Genomic DNA, 20058 nt, shown 5'->3' with positions numbered 1-20058 from the left:
AGCCAAAGCTACCTCACATCTCATAATACATATAGGCTCGTTTTCGAGCTACTCACAGGCCTACTCACACAAGCTGTTAGGTATCAGCAACATATTCTGGAGTACCCAACCACTAGTAGGACGTACAAGACCTGCACCCGGATTACATGATCGCGTATACACTTAGGTTCCTAGTGACAAGTCATTCGTATCCTATTCTATTCCTAAGGTTTAACCGAGATTTCTCGCTTGTCGAAACTTTGTTCAATACATCCAAAAAGTCATTCACGATTCATACAATATTAAAGCATTTAAAGCAAAAATATAACAATGCATTATTTACATACGAACTTACCTCGGTACAAAAATTAGTAGAATTTGACCGAATCGTCAAACACTTTATTATTTCCCCGATCTAGGTCCGAACCTCATTTTTCTTGATCTATAATAACAAATTTAACTCATTTAGTACTCATATTGTTCAATTCAGTCCAAAAATCATATTATGGAAAAACTAATTTTTTGCCCCTAATGTTTCACATTTTTACAATTTAGTCCCTAGGTTCGTAAAATAAAATATATTCAATTTCTTCAAAACCCAAGCCTAGCCAAACCATTTTCATACTCATACCAGCCCAAATTTTTTATTTAATCACACTTTTACTACCCATTTTTGTAACTTTTACAAATAGGTCCTTTTTGACATTTCCATCAAAAATCACCTAGCAAAAGTTGTTTATCTTACATCTAACATACATTTTCTACCATTAGGCATCAAAATACACAATTATCTATCATGGGGTAAAAATTTAGACTTTGATTATTTCTTAAATTAGTGGTAGAAATAGATAGATCGGGTTACAATGAATTCAAAAATGTAAATAGTATTAAAAACGGGGCAAGAACGAACTTACAATCGAGCTTGGAAGTGACCAACCCTAGGTATTGCTTCCCCTTCTAAAATTCAGCTATGGTGAGGAGGATGGACAAATATTTTGGCTTGATTTTTGCTTTTTAATTCATTTAATTACGAAATAACCAAAATGCCCCTAACTTAAAACATGAAGAGTCTCTCACTTCCTGTCCATTTTTGTCCACTAACTTAACAAATGGTATAATTGCCATCTAAGGACCTTTAATTTAAAATTTGATAGCAATTAGACACCTTTAGCTTCTCGAACTCAAGTTTTACACATTTTGCAATTTAGTCCTTTTTGCTAAATTGAGTGCTCAAACGTCAAAATTTTCGAACAAATTTTTCACAATATCATTCCATAAAACTGTAGACCATAAAAATAAAAGAAAAATAAATTTTTCTACGTCGAATTTATGGTCCCGAAACCACTATTTCAACTAGACCCAAAATCGGGCTGTTACAAGTCTTTCACCTTTACTTATTCAAACACCTATTCAAATACAAATGCTAGCATAATAGCTTAAATTCATCAAGATTAAACCATTCATAAGTGATTTCATCCATACCAATTTATCAAGTCAAAAGATACATATGTACAACCTAGAAACAAAGTGTCCAAACACACAACCTAATAATTCATTTTTATACCAAAATGAACTAGCCACATATTCATGCCACAATCCCAAAAGAGTTCAAAAGCTACTAACAATGATGGATAGTTGGAGCCATAGTTTCGATCCATCCCCAATCAGCAAAATTAATCTATAAAATGACACACAAACATGTATAAGCTTATAAAGTTTAGTAAGTAGATAGCAATTTAATTAACTTAACATTAAATGCATGAAATTTTATTCTATTTAATTAATGTTATCGAAATGTAACCACGAAAAAAAAGTGCTATTAGGAGTACCGAAGTACAATAAGGGCGTAAGTGCGATAAGGGTTATTGAAGTACAATAGGGGCATGTAAGTGCGATCAGGGGTACAGAAGTACAATAGGGGCACACAAGTGAGATTAGCGTACCGAAGTACAACAGGGGCACGTAAGTACGATCAGGGGTACCGAAGTACAACAGGGGCACATAAGTGTGATCAAGGGTGTAATTATATAATAATTAACTACTTGATTATAAAATACAAATACATAAGTAAATCAAATGATATAATTTAATTACTATGAACATACATCGACAACTATCGCATAGGAGTACGATTAGTTAATCCGCGATTTTTGCCTTTCCTCGATTTAGATCCGGTTGAGATTTATCTTGATCTAAATAAATAAATTCAACCAATTTAATAAATATTCTACTCAATTAAATTCAATCCAAATTCATATGTTTGCAAAATTACTCTTTTGACCCTAAACTTTTAAATTTCTTTTCAATTTAGTCCTTAGCTCATAAAAGTGAAATTTCATGAAATTCAACCACAACCCATTAGAGCTGAATATCAATTAGGTTCCTAACAAGCTCTATATTTCATTTAACTCACAATTTCACCATGTATAGTTTTTTTATTTTTCAATCAAATCCCTATTTGCCAATTTCATAGAAAATCACTTAACAAAAGTTGTTTATCTATTCACAACTAACCATTTTCTTCCATAAAGCATAAAAATCTTACACATTCATCAATGGAAAGACGCTAATAGTTTGACAGTTTCACAAATTAGTTCTCGGGCTAGCTAGATTAAGCTACAATGATCCCAAAAGCATAAAAATCATTAGAAATGGGACAAAATGCATACCAATCTAGCAAGGAATTTGTTGCTGCAAGGTCAAGCTCAACAATGGCTTCAACAAGCCCTAATTTTTAGTTCTTAATTGAAGAAATAAAGATGATACTTGTTTTTTTTTTATTTAATTATCTTTTATTTACCATTTACCTTTATAACCTTTTAATTTATTACAAATTTGAAAAATACAAAACCATCATATTCCACTATCAATATTTACAGTCTAATCACCACATAAGGACCTATATTTTAAGGTTTCACAACTATTTAATACCTTTAGCCACTAGAACTCAACTTTAGTACTTTTCATGATTTAGTCCTTTTTAGCAAATTGAACACGTAAACGGTAAAATTTCTTAACGAAATTTTCATATGACACTACTGTCATGCTTTAATCATTAAAATATTAATAAAATAAATATTTCAATGTCAGATTTGTGGTCCCAAAACCACTTTTTGATTTCACTTAAAACAGTTGTTATAACTCCCCCTAAAGAATTTTCGTCCTCGAAAATTCTTACCAGAAAAGAGGTTCAAATATTTCTTTCTCATAGCTTTGTCAGGTTCTTCTATTTCGTTTCATTGCTAGAGAACTTTCACTAAAACTATGTTCTTATTTCTCAATTCTTTCACCTTTTGTGCCAGAATTCTGATCGGTTCCTCACTGTAGGATATATCAAGCTGAATCTCAACATCCGTTGGGGAGATAACATGTCAAGGGTCAGATCAATACCATCGTAACATAGACACATGGAAGACACCATGAATTTTTCAAATTCTGACAGTAAAGCTAATCGATACGTAAAAGGCCTGATTCTTTTAGTAATCTCATACGGCCTGATATATCACGGATTTAACTTTCCTTTGCGACCGAACTGAAGAAATTTCTTCTAGGGCAACACTTTCAAGAATAGTTTGTTGTTGATTTGAAATTCAATATATTTACGCTTAAGATCCGCATATGATTTCTGTCAATCTGGAGCTTCTTTCAAATTTTCTCGGATCATTTTTACTTTTTCTTCAGTCTCACGAATTAAATCAACCTCATGTATTTTTTTCTCACTGAGATCAGTTCAATATAATGAAGTTCGACATTTACGACCATACAAAACTTCATAGGATGCAATATTTATTCTTGATTGAAAACTATTATTGTACCCAAATTCAACTAATGGTAAATATGTAACATCCTGAATTAGGGCCTAGTCAGAACAGTGGTTTTGAGACCACAAATCTGAATTGAAAATAATTATTTTATGATTATTATAAGGCCTATGATATGTTTACATGTTTGTGAAAAAATTTCATGAGGAAATTTTATGTCCAAAGTGCTTAATTTGGCATTAAGGACTAAATTGAATAAATTGTAAAACTTGAGTTCTAGAAGCTTCAAGTATGAAATTGAACTGAATTATTAATTAGAGGTCCTTAAAGAGTAATTTGACCAAGTTATAAAAATTTGGACAAAAATGGACATGGTTAAGTAAAATTTTCAAGAAAGGCATTAAGGGTATTTTAGTCATTTAGTAATTAAATGAATTAAAAAGGGGAAAAAAAACAAAAATTTGCTCATCCATCTTCCTCATGGCTAAATGTAGCAAGAGGGAAGCCATGGTTAGGGTTTTCAAGCTTCCAAGCTCAATAATAAGTACTCCCGAGCCCCGTTTTTAACATTCTATGCATTTTTGAAGTCCCAGAAACATGATCTACTCATTTCTACCATTAGTTTGAGCTAGGTTTTATGTTTGAAAAATTGAACCATTCATGACATGTTAGTATTTTGATTTTTAATGGTAGAATATGAAAGATTAAAGCTTGATAAACATCTTTTACTAGGTGATTTTTCATGAAAACACCTAAAAAGGACTAAAATGTAAAAGTTGTAAAAATGGTATAAAAGGGTGTTTTGATGAGAATTTTAGTTTTCTATAGTTATGAAAATGGTTTGGCTAGGCCTATAGAATGGGAAAATTGAATAAAAATCATTTTACAAGCCTTGGGGAAAAAGTGAAAATATGTGAAAGTTTAGAGGTCAAAATGAAAATTTTTAAAAATATGATTTTTGGACCCATATGAATAATGTGACTAATAAGTAAGCTAAATGTGATATTATAGATCAAGGAAAACAAGATTCGGGCTTAGAATGAGGTTGAACAAGGTTATGGACTAATTCAAAATAAGTAGTTGTACTCAAACACAAGGTAAGTTTGTATGATGAAATAAGCAATTTGTTAATGTTATTGCTGTTTATGGTTGAAATCTAAATTGGTATGTTAATTTAGTTGTGATGAATTGATTAGAATATGAAAAAGTGAAATGAAATGAAATGAAAGCTTTTACTATGGTGAGTATACATAACTAATGTAATGTTGTACCATGTGTTTAATGCTTAAATTTTATTATGGAATGTGTTTTAATTATCCCATGAATATGTGGTTGATGCTATGAAAGGGAAACTGCTACTATTGTAAGACTAAATGACATATTGCCATTAAATACGACATCACGAGCAAGTATGCCATGTGCAATTGAGAAAGAATCTTGTTTGAACCTTAGGAATAGTTTAGGATACAAGTGACATGTCACTAGGAATTAAGCAATTTGAGCTCATTGAGTGGTTCGAGTTTGTGATATGTATGAGATTCCGAACTTGTTGAGTGGTCCAAGTTCGTGAGATATGTGGCATCCGAACTTGTTGAGTGGTTCGAGTTCATTATGGATGTGAGCATCTGAGCTCGTTGAGTGGTCTGAGTTCATTGTGGATGCGATGCCTATGACTAAGTTCCGAGAAACACTGAGTGTTCTATCGATAGCTAGGTAATCCTTGAGCGGTCGGATACCTATCAGCTTTTGTGAGTAGCCCGTATAGTTACACCTAGATTGGTTACTATATGTGCAAGGTTTCATGTATCCAATAGTATTCCAAGTGTTCAACGGGTATTGATATGTAATGAATGTAATGAAAGTCCCGAGAAGGGCATGTTAAGAGGTATGGTTATATGATATACTGCGATGAGCACAGGTATGTACATTAAATTCATGAGTAATACTTCGGTGAATGATGACTTATGATGAGGAAGTATATGTATATGTATATATATGATAAACAAGTAAAAAGGGTTGAATGGTGAACCATCCTTATGCCTATAATTATGAAATTTGTTGCAATATCATGTTAACTTACACCGTGTAATTGAATAGGGGATCCATGAAATGATGAGTCCATGATCAATGTTACAATGAACTTTTGTTAGTTATTATGAACTTGCACTATAACAGTGTTGGACAGCAGCACTTTTGTGACTTTGAAAATCCACCAAAAATTGTGAAAATTGAATTAGGAACTAAATAAGATATGATATTAAATCTTATTGAGTCTAGTTTCACATAGATGAAACGTTGTAAGCAAAAGACTTTTATACTATGAGATATTTGAACTTTTGTAAGACAGAGTCAGGGTGATTTCGGGCTCCCCTGTCTCAACTTTGGAAAATTACTAGAAATCGTAAAAAAATAATTATGGGTTAAAATTTATATGAATAAGCCCTTAATGAGTCTATTTTCAATAGAATTAGACAAAAACATTATCTGAACCCCTGTTAAGTGATAATTAATTTTTAGTAAAGAAATGTTGAAGCTGTCAAATAGCAGAATAGGGGTAATTTTAAAGAATAAATTGTACTTATTAGCTAGACAAAAAATTCTGAAAATTTTATGCTAAGAATATATATGAGTCTAGTTTTAGGGATAATTTACATATCTTAATTTGGAGTTCCTAGTTCCAGATATAAATAAATTAGTAACTATGACTCGAAAAAACAACTTGACCAAAAAATAAGTAAAAGTGTAATTATGAGTATATTTCCATGGAATCATGTTGATAATTTTCTTATTATTTTCATATGGACTTACTAAGCTTTAAGCTTACCCCTCTCCTTTCCATTTCTTTTAGTGTTGCCAGGTTAGCTCGAGGTTGGAGATTGTCGGAGGCAGCATCACACTATAAAATTATCAAGCTGGGGTATTAATAAATCTTAAGCGTTTTCAAGTGAATGGCATGTATAGAGACTTAGTACTTTATGATATGTGTTTCATGATTTGGAAAATTGAGTTGGCTTATAATGATTCATTTGTATAGAGCCATGAGATATGGCTTATATTTGATCATTGGGTTGTAAACCTAATTGATTTTGCATGACTGTTCTAATGTCTTGATGATGTGCATGTTGCGATGGCTTGATAGCGATGGATGTATGATATGGTATGCATATTTGATGGATGAACTTTGATCAATAGATGTGACCATATTCTTAGTATAAAAGTGTAAATTTAGAGTAAGTTAGTGATGTTGATGAAGAATGAAATTGGTGTGGAATGCCTTAAAAAAACATGTTAATGTGAGTGTGTGATATGTAACATTTAGGATATGAATTAGACATGACTATGAATGCTAGATGATTAAGTTGAGAATATTAACATGAAGATAACCATGGTATAAGGGTATAAGTGGTAATGAAGATGAAAAGGTCAAATGAATATGGTTTGGTATGTCCAGACTTATTATAAAATGAGTATGAGAAATACAAGTATGATGACATGCAAATGCTATGTTTGTGGCTTAATTGAAGATGTTTAATCATTGAATGGATGCCATGTTATATGTCCTTGATGTTGTATAAATGTGTGAGGGTTTATGGTTGACCAAGGCTTGAAAAATAGGCTAATTGTTGGCCACACGGGTAGAGACATGGTTGTGTGTCTCAGCCGTGTGGGTGACACGACCTTAGCACATGAGCATGTGACTTGGCCATGTGACCCCATTTCATTGTTGACGTCATAAACAGAGAGTTACACGGGCTGAGAACACAAGAGTCTCCAAGCCACACGGGTGTGTATGACCACATGGCCTACCTACACATGTGTGTGACTCTCCAAAACTAGAAAATTTTCTAAGTGTTGTAAAGAGTTCGTAAGTTCTTGGTTTAGTCCCGAACCACCCCCGATGTATGTTTTGGGCCTCAAAGGCCCGTATAAGGGACGATCTCCATGTGTTTGAATATTTTTAATTTTGAAAAAAAAATTTTGGCCGGGTTTTACATGTATGTCCATGTTTAAGTCTAGTAATGCCTCGTACCCTATCCCTGTAACACCCCTTACCCGAGATCGTCGCCGGAGTCGAGCGCGAGGCGTTACCAGACTTATCTTACCTATTTGGGGCATAAAAAAATTTTACTTTAAAAAAAAATTCAATTTGCTCACATTCATCCAATAAATCCCTAAAAAGGCCCCCGAGGCCCTAAAACATGCAATCGAAACAGTTCGGGACCAAACTGGGAACATTAAAAAATTTTCGATTACTTACATAAATCAAAACAATTTATTTCACTATTCATAATAAAACTGTCCATCTGCGTAATAGTCACTAAATTAATTATAACTCGAGTTACAAAACTCAAAATTTAAATCCATAAATTTTCCCTGAAACTAGACTCATATATCTTCTTACCATAATTTTTCCAGAATTTTTGGTTTGGCCAATTAGTACAGTTTATTCAGCAGACCTGAACTCTCTTCACTAATTCTCATTATACAGAATTCAGATAATTTTTTGTTTATTTCTAATGAAAATAGACTTACTAAGGAATCTAGACATATAAACTTTGACTTATAATTAATTTTAAAAAATTTCTAGTGATTTTCCAAAGTTGGAACAAGGAATCACGAAGTCACTCTGAACTAGTATTACAGAAATTTAAATATCTCAGAATATAAACTTCCTTTGCCTGCTCTATTTCTTTTCTATGAAAATAGACTCAATAAGCTTTAATTCTATATCTCATTCACCATTTAATTCCATTTCTACAATTTTTAGTGATTTTTCAAAATCACATCACTTTTGCTGTTTCCTAACTGTTCCATGGCCAACTCTTACTCTTTCTTAGTTTCTTTGGATCAAACCTCTTTAGGCTTACATAATACCAAAACATGTTCTTATTTAGCTATATCATAAGCTAATCATTACCAAGTATTCACATGCCATTCTTTAATCATATCATAAGGACATATGCACAAAATAGCCAAGTCTCTATACATGCCATAACTTAAAGTATTTCTAGTCACAAAATACCGAGATAACACGTTGATAGTGTGAGGCGATCTCTGACGTCCTTATGATTTTTTGAGTTGGCTTTGCGATACTATAAAAAGAGAGAAAAGAAAAGGAGTAAGCATAAAGCTTAGTAAGTTTGCATGTAAATAAATAACAACATTCTAAATGAATTATCAAGATAACCTGAACCTTTAGAACATGGACTTATCTTACCTTCCCTTTTGTACACTCTTTGAATTTTCCATTGAACAACTTGGAATACTAAGGATACACGGGTACCTTACCTTTTTAAACTTACCATTGCCATGTCTTGGCATGGTCTTATGTGGTATCCTTGCCTTATGAAATCACCATTTCCATGCCTTGGCATGGTCTTATATGGGATCTTTGCCTTATATTAGTTTATCAATGCCATGTCTTGACATAGTCTTACATGATTTCCTTGCCTTGTAAAACTTACCAATGCCATGCCTTGGCATGGTCTTACTTGGTATCCTTAAACCCTAATGTCATAACATTTGTATCCTACACATTCCTAAGGTTCAACCAGGACTTTTAAATATCATTTCTCTATCAATTCTTGCTTGAATCATCAAGGAAAAAAATTACAAAATAAATATATAGATGCTGAAAAATAACATCATTAATTATAAATAATAAAACATTGCATTTATTTACCGCAAACTTACATCGATACAAAATACGATCAAATATTTTGATTTAGTTCTCAACCTTTTTCTTTCCTCAGTCTAACCCCGAATTTCTTTTTTCTTGATATATAATAGAAAATTTAACTTATTTAATAGTCACATTTATCAAAACAGTCCTTAATTCTAACTTTGGTAAAATTATAATTTTGCCCCTAAACTTTTTCATATTTACAATTTTTCCCCAAGGCTCGAAAATGAAACTTTATCCCTAATTCTTATGTTTTATGACATGCTGATCATTTATTTACCTACGGCAACATCAAATTCCCACTCTAACATGTACTTATGACTGTTAGGTATTTTTACCGATTATGTCATTTTACTCATTTTCACTTAAAATCGCTTAGCTCAAGTCATTTAACATAATTTTAAGCTTCATATTCTACCATAAAACATCAAAATAAACACATTTCACCTATGGGTATTTTTCCAAATATGAACCCTAGTTTAAATTTTTGCTAGAATAAGCTAAATCAAGTTATTAGGACTTCAAAAACGTAAAGAACATTAAAAACGGGGTTTGGAATCACTTACTATGAAGCTTGGAAGCTTGACAAAACCCTAGCTATGGATAACCCTTGAGTTTTGGCCTAATGAAGAAGATGGGCACATTTTCCCATCTTTTTCCCTTTTTTAATCTTTTAATTACCAAATGACTAAAATACCCTTCATTAAAACTTTTGTTATTTTTATCTATGTATGTCCATTTTTTTCCATGAAAACCTAATGGTCTAATTACCATTTACGGACCTCTACTTCAACTATACTCTACAATTTAATCCTTTAGCATCTAAAACTCATATTTATCAACTTTTGCAATTATGCCCTAGTAGGCAAATTAAGCATGATATCTATAAAATTTTCCATCGATAATCTAACACATGCATCTAATCACTCGGTAAATTATAAAAATTAATCAGAATAAACTTTTCTATCTCGAATTCATGGTTTCGCAACCACTATTTCATTTAGGCTCTATTTTTGGGATGTTACATTTCTCCCCCTTTAGGGATTTTCATCCTCGAAAATCTTACCTGTGAAAAGATTTGGATACTGTTTTCGCATAACCTCTTCAGGCTCCCATGTAGCCTCGTCTACCCAATGCCTATTCCATAATACTTTCACAAGTGCAATATTTTTGTTCCTTAGTTGCTTGACCTCTCGAGCTAAAATCTTTAACAGTTCTTTACCATAAGTCATATCCCGCTGAATCTCAACCTTTGTCTGTGAAATCACATGTGAAGGATCAGAATGGTAACAACGTAACATGTACACATGGAACACATCATGAATCTTCTCTAACTCTGGCAGCAAAGCTAACCGATATGCTAATGGTCCAACTCTTTCAGTCACCTCAAATGGTCCAATAAAACATGGACTTAGTTTGCCTTTCTTGCCCAATCTAAAGACTTTCTTACACGGGGATACTTTCAAGAACACTTTGTCACCAACTTGATAATCTCTTTTATTTTCAAGTCTGCATAAGACTACTGTCTATCTGAAGCTGCTTTCAAGCAATCTCTGATAACTTTCTCTTTTTCTTCAGTTTCTTTAACTAAATCAACCTCGTAAATCTGATTTTCTTTAAGCTCTGTCCAATACAAAGATGTGCGACATTTACATCCATAAAAAGCTTCATAAGGTGCCATTTTCAAACTCGACTAGTAACTATTATTATAAGCAAACTCTACCAATAACAGATATTTCTCCCAACTACCTTGAAATTCTAAGACACAACATCTGAGCATATCCTCAAGTATCTAAATAAATCTTTCTGATTGACCATCAGTCTAAGGATGGAAAGCTATACTAAAACTTAACTTTGTGCCCAAAGCTTCCTGTAACTTCTTCCAAAACCGCGAAGTGAATCTTGAGTCTCTATCTGAAATGATCAATAACGGTACTCCATGTAGTCTGACTATCTCTGAAATATATAACTCAGCCAACTTGTCAAGTGAATAATCCATACGAACTGGAATAAAATAAGCCGACTTCATTAGCTTATCAATCACAACCCATACTACATCTTTCTTTCTCGATGTCAACGGCAATCCTATCACAAAATCTATGGCAACTCTTTCCCATTTCCACTCAGGAACTAACACAGGCTGCAATAAACCTGAAGGTACCTGATGTTCAGCTTTTACCTACGACAGATCAAGCATCTAGAAACAAACTCTGAGAGATCTCTCTTCATTCCTACCCACCAATACATTTTCTTCAAATCATTATACATCTTTGTACTACCTGGATGAATAGACAAGGAACTGCTATGTACTTCCTCTAAAATCTTTCGAATAAGCTCATCATTCTTTGGTACACATATCTAATTTCTGAACATTAAACAACTGTCAGAACCGATCTAAAAATCTGACTCTATACCCGACTCACACTGAGCTCTTTTGGCTTGTAACTCATGTCATCTTTTTGAACTTCACAAATTTCTTCAAGAAACATTGGCTTAACTCTTAATTCTGCTAAGATAGAACCATCATCCTATAAGGTTAAACTAGTGTTCAAAGCTCTTAATGCAAATAAAGATTTTCTACTCAAAGCATCAGCAACTACGTTTGCCTTACCCGGGTGATAATCGATCACTAGATCATAATCTTTAATCAACTCTAGCCATCTTCTTTGCCTCAAGTTCAAATCTTTCTGAGTCATCAAGTATTTCAAAATTTATGATCAGTAAATATTCGGCACTTCTCACCATACATGTGATGTCTCCAGATTTTCAACGCAAATACAATGGCAACTAGTTCTAAATCATGTATCGGAGAATTTTTCTTGTGTGGCTTTAGCTGTCTATAGGCATAATCAATTACCTTTCCTTCCGACATAAGTACATAGCCTAGTCCATTCCAGGATGCATCATTGTAAATCACAAACTCTCACTACAGGAAAATAGGGCTTTAGCGGCGTTTTTAGCGGCATTTTATCAAAAAATGCCGCAAAAATTATAAAACACGGAGCAATAGCGGCGTTTTTGGTAAAATGCCGCTAAAAACAGAGCAATAGCGGCGTTTTTTGTTAAAACGCCGCTAAAAACAAAGCATTAGCGGCGCTTTTGGCAGAACGCCGCTAAAAGCCAGAGCATTAGCGGCGCTTTTGGAAGAACGCCGCTAAAAACCAGAGCATTAGCGGCGCTTTTGGAAAAACGCCGCTAAAATTCATATAATCCCTAAAACCCTAAACCCCAAAAAAATAATAAACACTAATCTATAACCCTTAAAACACTAAACCCTTAAATCCTAAAAACCCCTAAACACTAAACTATAACCCCTAAAACCCTAAACTCTAAAAAACATCATATAGATGTTGATGTGTATATACATAGATATTAATGTAAAAGCTTATGTTCATAATATAATGTTTAAGGTTTAAGGTTTAATGTTCATGGTTTAAGGGTTTAGGGTTTATGATATAATGTTTATTGTTTTTGGTTTAGAGTTTGTGGTTTTTTGTTTTACAGTTAGGATCGTAGTACTGTTCATGGTTTTAGGGGTTAGGCTATTAAGGTTTAAGAGTTAGGATTTTTGATAAGATAACAAAAAATCAAATTATTTTTGGGTTTAGGTAAGTAATAAGATTCTTTTTTACTTACTTTTATCCCTTGTAATGTACATATATTTAGGGTTTAGGATATAGGTTTATAGTTTGGGGTTTAGGTTTAGGGTTTACTATTGGAAAATTGAAACAACATTTGGATTTTATTGAGAAAAATTTTAAAAGTAAAAATATAGAAAAACACATGTCAAAAATGAAAAAAATAAAATACTATTAATTAAAATAATTTTAAAGTTATTTTTGGGTATATGACTGATTTTTTTAATTTATATATTAATTAATTTCTTATATAATTATAAAAAAGATAATATTTGTTTTAATATATTAAAATTATCAATATAGTTTAAATTATTTAAGAGATAATGATAAAGTTTATATATATTAAAAAAATAATAGATTTTTAGCAGAGCAAAACGGCACCATTTTGTGTAAAAAAAATAATTTTTTGCGGCGTTTTTTTAAAAAACGCCCAAAAGATAAGCAAACGCCGCAAAAAATCTTACCCAAAACGGTGCCGTTTTATTACCCAAAATGCCTTAAAACTTTTTCCCTAAATCGGTTCCCCCTTCCCCCCGAAATCCCAAAATCTCTTTTTTTTCCCTCCTTTCTTTTTCCCAAAATCAGTTCCCTCCCCCCTCCCCCCTCCCCAAAGAAATCCTAAAATTTCACCTGAAATTAGTAGAAGCAATGGCTGAAGAAGCAGCAGTAGCATCGACGCCGCCTCAATCATCTGCGCCGCCGTTGGGATCTATCGTTATACCGTCACAAAATGGGATCTACCGTTGGGATCTTAGTTTCTTCAGCCATCTGTTTGATCTCTAGGTTTTTTCATTATCAACCTGCTTCTTTTCTGATAAATTGTTCATTTTTTTCTCCATTTGTTACTAAACATTGCACTACTTATTTTCTATCAAAATGGAGGCCAAATAATGAACATTCGAATCGAATAATACTCGAAAAATTTCAAAATCGAGTATTATGATTTCGTTTATTTGAATAGGAAGATCTGTTGCCTCTTTATTTCTTTATTTATTTTGATTTTAATCTTTTTCTTGCAATTTGTGAAAGAAGCCAATGATGAAACTATTTGAGATTTTCTGAAATGCAGTTCTATCTGTGCTGTATGAATTTGTAGAAACTCATGAACTAGGACGGTCTGAGGCTTTCTTTAAACACAAAATAATATCCATATTATCTTATTTAAGATTTTTTACTTCAGTTCTGTCTGTTTATGATGAGAAATCTTTGAATTAGTTATCCCTGTCTGAGTTTTTTAGATGAGATCTTGATATCTGACACAGACAACTGAGTTTTAGTTTTTGTTCTGTTTTTTTAAATGTGGTGCTTAGACAGATGAATTTCAGAGTATTAATCTCGATTTACAGAGGTTTTGACAGACATTGAAACTTAATTAAATTTTAGTCAAGTGGATATTTGCCCAGTGATGGAAAACTCATTGAATGGAGCAGGACTGATTTTCGTGTTAGAGCATTTACTATCTTCATCTGTTCAATCTTTCTTTCTTTCTCCTTCTATTTCTGTTACTCTATCTTCTCTGGTTTCTATCTATAATTCTCTCTTTCTCTATATTCTTCTTTTCTCTTATTCTTGCATCTCTTTTTTCTCACAGCTGATGATTGGTAAATTCTTTTAATGAAAACCAATTCGTTAATACTGCGAATGACCTGATATAGCTATGAGATCTGAGGGCTTTGTTCAACATTTTGAATGTCGAGGTTTGTCATCCAGAATTTGATTTATAATAATCTTGTTTTACATTATAGGGATAAACATTAAATTGATAGAATGTTTTAAAGGATATCCATTATCGAGAATTTTAGAAATTAAAATGAAAATTTTTATAATTTATAGTCAATGGTTGGTATGATGTGACTCTGAAATTGCAGCAAATGTGGCCTCATTTTTCTAATCATTGATGAGTTGTATTTTGATAACATTTGACTTGAAAGAGGCTTTGTTCAATTTTGATCTGATGGTTGGCCTCAATACATTGTTGTTTGTTTTTGAGATGTTTCGTTATCTACTTATCATTTGTTTTTGGCTGTTTAGTTAAGATGACCCATTAAATCATGTGGATGGCCTCTTCATGGGGATCTGCTCTGGAAAAGGGAGACATTGTTCACGCAACTACGAGGAATTTGGGTTAGTTTTTCTTCTCTCTTTGCTGTCTTTGGTTCATCTGATGACTTTGTTTTGCTTTTATTCGGTATAAACAATGATTACAGTTGGTTTTAGTGGCATTTTTGTTTATTCTTTTTGGGTTAGGATAAAATCAAAGTGGTGAGTAGCACAGACATTCCCTTTTTTACATGTATTCATTTTCTTTAAGCTGCCAAAATAACAAAATAAGGACTTCCAATTTTGTGAAGAGAGCAAGGAAAAAGATAAGGTTGAGGGCCTCTTTAAAATTTATATATTTTTTAAATAAGTCTTATTTAAGCATGAAGGGAACAAGTTGTACTTGTATGTAAGTTACGAAGCAGAAAGAGATCTAAATAATTAGTGGATGATAGAAATTTCATATGATCAAGAATAGCCGCCATGGATCCCCGGATGTAAGCCGTGTCAAGAGTCATTACCACATGAACTGCTTGATCCGAGCACAAGATGGAGGCTTCACCATCTGATTCATCTTCATCAACCAGCACAGCACAATCTGGAGAGTTGTAGAATTGTGGGGCTTCTTTGAATTGTTGGGTTATTGGTGTAGCGACGGTGACACTATTAGAGGCCAAGGCAATGACAGTGAAGAGTAACACAAGGAGCAAATCAAAGCATGGTAGTTTACTCATTAGTGAAAAAGGGATGGTACGGTAAAGGACTTCAGGAGAGGATTTGAAAACAGGGAAGGGTGAACTGAAAATTGGTGGCTAAGGCTGAAGAATGAGGTTACGGAAGGGGACCTTTTACGGTGGCTGGTTAGTCTTAGAATTTTCTTTGAGGGGAAGTTGTTGTGTTCACATTGATTCTAGATTGTTTTGCTTTGCTTTGCATAATGTGTTGAATTTTGTTCTCTATATATATGTATTCAAAAGGGTCCACACTATGGTCCTACATCCTTTTCCATCAACTCTCAAATGCTATTTCCTCATTTCACTCAATAAAGAAAGCTTTGCATTTTGGTAAAGAATTAGAGTTTCTCTCCGACGGTAACAAATTAATTGAGGTTTTGATCATAGTGTATATATATTTGTATGTTTTTAGTAATAGGCAAAGGTTTGTATAACTATGTTTGATTACGATATTTGTTGAATAATATGAAATCTCAATTTCCTAATAAATATTCGATGTAGTGCTAATAAAATATATTGTATTTATTAATTAAACATAAGCTATAAAATTCACATGAAAAACATTTTGTATCTTATAAATAAATCCTTATTATTGTCTAAATAAATGAAATTACTTTTCCTTTCATTTTGTATCATATGATCTTGAATTTCATATGATAGAAATTTATATATTTTTCTTGCAATGGGTAAATTTGTCTTGGGTTGAAATTGATAAGGGATATGTTTACAGAAGAGCAAAATGAATTAGTTGAATCTGCGGCAGAGATGCTTTATGGTTTGATTCATGCTCGATACATATTGACAAGCAAAGGAATGGCAGCTATGGTAAGATGTTTCCCAAGATATTCATTGTGATAGTTCCTTATTTTCTTATACATGTAAATTGGGCAGTTTATTACGATGGATTTTTTTAAACTTTTACAGCTAGAGAAGTACAAGAACTATGATTTTGGAAGATGTCGAACTTCTACATTTTTCCCAAGGTTTGGTTACTATTTTTTTTATAAATTTGTGCAAATTGGCCTACCAGTTCTGTGTTTGTTTATGTCAAGTCGTCATTCTATTGGAAGGTAGAGCACTAGACCTCTGAATCTTCATTCTATCCATCAATTATCACAAAAGTTGAATGTTTTTCAACATTGTTTAAATTCATATATGAAACTGAAAATGTTGATATATGTTGCTTGAATTCAAAATGCTAATGTTCAGTTGCATTGTAAGATAAACTTCCTGGTTTACTTGTCAGCATTCTTTCTTTTGCAATTAAATGGATTGTCCTTGTTTTTCCAATTATTGCTTCTTTCTTTTGGCTGATTGTTTTTCTTTTCTTTCTGATGAGTTGGATAATTTCATAATCTACAGAGCATGGAGAAGTTCTTTAAGTTCTCCATTATGATGTTGGACAGAAATATGAACCACATCATGATTACTTCTGCTTATCATTTCTGCTCTTACAGAGGACACAAAAGCTCTCAATCAGCTTGTATGTCAATTTATTTTATTTTTTCTCCTTTTTGCTTATATGCATAAATACTTATTTTTTGCCCAAGCTAGTTAGAGTCTAAAGTTAATTGCAAAATTTTGATAAACTTTTTAGTGTTTTGTTTTAGTCTCTGATCTTGTATTTGATGGCATGGCAGAACACACTTATCCAGGATGGGAAGGAGATGGCATCAGTGCGTGCTTTATACTTATCGCAGCTGTGTCAAAGCACTTCCTCAGGTATTTTAGCCTTAGTTGATTTTAATTTATACATATTTTTAAGGTAAACAATGTTCTAATATAATCTGCTAGTTTTAGTGTAAAGCAATGTTTTAATATATTGCTGTTCCATTTTTGGCTCGCAAGCATGGGTTCTACACTGTCACTTGTCACCCCAAAAACATTGAGCACATTCTCTAGAACCGGTTCGATAATTACCCCAAAGGGCCTCATTGGCAGGCTGCATTTCATGATCTTTTGGGGTAAGGGATCTTAACTAGTGATGGAGAGTCGTGGCTCATACAGAGGAAAATAGCAGCACTTGGGTTCACGACCAGGACACTCAGGCAAGCCATGGGTCATCGGGTTAATAGGACTATCAAGAATCGTCTATGGTGTATTTTGGACAAAGCATCAAATGAGAAGAAAGTGTTTGTGGGCACGGCTTACCTTTGGCACAGACCAATAAACATTTTCTCCGGAGAAAATGTAAAACATATTGGCAGATATTTACTGGATTAGCTAAGGTTATATATATATATGTAAAACATATTGGGATATGACCTTAGACCAATATTATTTTGACCAATAAACAATTTATATAATATATTTTTCATATAATTTTGTATTATTTAAATTTGCATGTTTTGGTTGGATTTCATGGTATATTTGCTATTTTGGTTGAATTTATTGCAGGAGGGTTGGATATAGGTGCAAAAATACATATGGCAAAATTGGGTAAATTGGCGGCGTTTTTTATAAAAGCACCGCTAAAAGTCCTGGTCTTTAGCGGCGTTTTTCATAAAAGTGCCGCTAAAAGTCCTAGTCTTTAGCGGCATTTTTCATAAAAGCGCCGGTAAAAGTCCCGGTCTTTAGAGGCGTTTTTATAAAAGCGCCGCTAAAAGTCCTGGTCTTTAGCGGCGTTTTTTCCAAAAAAAACCACGAACTTTTGCGGCGTTGCATATAGTGACGTTTTTTGCGGCACTTGGTAAAGCGCCGCTAAAAGTATTAGTGGCGCTTAAAAACGCCGCTAAAGGAAAAAAAACGCCGCTAAAAGTCTATTTTCCTGTAGTGTCTTTACCCAATTCTAGTTGTACTAAGACAGGAGCTTCAGTCAACAATGCCTTGTCAAAACTCTACTGACACTTTTCAGTCTATTCATGGAGTAGCTATCATGGAAAATCCCTTTACAAATCATCTATAATAACCGGCAAGACTAAGAAAACTTCTAACCTCTGATACATTCCTAGAAGGTTTCCAATAAAAAATGGCTAAAATCTTGCTCGGATCAACTCTAATACCTTCACCTGAGACTATATGTCCAAGAAAACCAACTTCTCGTAACTAGAACTCACTTTTGCTAAACTTGGCATAAAGCTAATTATCTCTCAAAGTCTATAAAATTGTTCTCAAATGCTCTGAATGCTCAGTCTTATCATGAGAATAAATCAAGATATCATTAATGAACACAACTACAAATTTATCCAAGTAAGGTCTAAAAATTCAATTCATTAAGTGTATAAAAATGGCAGCAGCATTAGTCAAGCCAAATGGCATCACAAGGAACTCATAATAGCCATGCTTAGCCCGGAAAGCAGTCTTCGGAACATCTGACTCTTTAACTCGCAACTGAAAATATCTGGATCTCAAATCTATCTTGGAGAACACAGTAGCTCCCTTCAATTCATCAAAAAAATCGTCAATTCTAGGTAGTGGATACTTGTTCTTAACAGTCACCTTATTAAGCTACTGATAATCTATGCACAATCTCATCGAACCATATTTCTTTTTCACAAAGAGCACTGGTGCACCCCATGGAGAACAACTAGGTCTTGCAAAGCCTTTCTCTGTTAGTTCCTACAACTGAACTTTCAATTCTCTCAATTCCATTGGAGTCATTCTATAAGGAGCAATAGAAATTGGTGTTGTACCCAGAACCAATTCAATACCAAACTCAACTTGTTTGATAAGAGGCAAACCTGGTAGTTCTTCTAGAAACACATCAGGAAACTCACATACCACAAGAACTGATTTAATTTTCAATTTTGGATCTTTAGTATTCAACACAAATGTAACACCCTGAATTTGGGCCTAGAAGTTTTAGGCCTTGAGCATGGCAGTGGTTGAAGGCTTGTTTTAGTGGTTAAGTGTGTTGAGAAGTGTTGGAGAAGTCCTGGGTTCAAACCTGGACTCTAGCAAAAATTTTGGTTTAAGGTGAATCAAACCCTAGGTGTAGTAGATAGGCCTTAAGAATATTGTTGGAGAAATTGTGACACAAAAAGCCTTGTGGCTTAGTGGCAAGTAGCGTATGGAGCATTTAAGGGGAGGCATGGGTTCGAACCCCATGGCAAGCAAAGAGCATTTATTTTGCTAACAGAGGGCGGCAAGAGTTGGTGTTGAATTTAAACTCTGATTGTGACAGCCCTAAATTGACCCTAGTCGAAAAGTGGTTTTGGGATCGCTAAACCGAGTCACCAAAGCATTGGAGTATAATATTTATTGTCTAAAATATGTGAATATGA

The 20058-nt window shown here is 33.3% G+C and overlaps 1 long non-coding RNA gene, 2 other non-coding genes and 1 pseudogene across 6 annotated transcripts; all 4 read left to right on the top strand.

Annotated features, from left to right (window-relative positions):
- The first annotated feature begins 13523 nt into the window (after positions 1–13523).
- LOC107887185 (uncharacterized) lies at positions 13524–18152 on the top strand. Of its 4 annotated transcripts, none has more exons than XR_001681052.2 (8): positions 13524–13844; positions 14653–14758; positions 15093–15185; positions 16566–16660; positions 16760–16818; positions 17198–17318; positions 17476–17557; positions 17684–18152. It is a non-coding gene; the product is annotated as an uncharacterized lncRNA (long non-coding RNA). The 4 variants fall into 4 exon arrangements; XR_005915609.1 differs by having other exon boundaries at positions 13602–13844; positions 15093–15961; XR_005915602.1 differs by having other exon boundaries at positions 13575–13844; positions 15093–16660.
- Positions 13955–14035, top strand: LOC121225477 (small nucleolar RNA snoR64a). Its single transcript, XR_005923343.1, has one exon. It is a non-coding gene; the product is annotated as a small nucleolar RNA snoR64a (small nucleolar RNA).
- LOC121225485 (small nucleolar RNA snoR20a) lies at positions 14093–14185 on the top strand. The gene has a single exon (XR_005923349.1). It is a non-coding gene; the product is annotated as a small nucleolar RNA snoR20a (small nucleolar RNA).
- On the top strand, positions 14246–14325 carry LOC121225451 (uncharacterized; annotated as a pseudogene).
- Positions 18153–20058: the final 1906 nt, after the last annotated feature.

The sequence above is a fragment of the Gossypium hirsutum genome, chromosome A03 (assembly GCF_007990345.1).
Source record: "Gossypium hirsutum isolate 1008001.06 chromosome A03, Gossypium_hirsutum_v2.1, whole genome shotgun sequence".
Lineage (NCBI taxonomy): Eukaryota > Viridiplantae > Streptophyta > Magnoliopsida > Malvales > Malvaceae > Gossypium > Gossypium hirsutum.
Note: the sequence above shows the minus strand (reverse complement) of the source record. Positions and strands in the feature narration are given on the sequence as shown.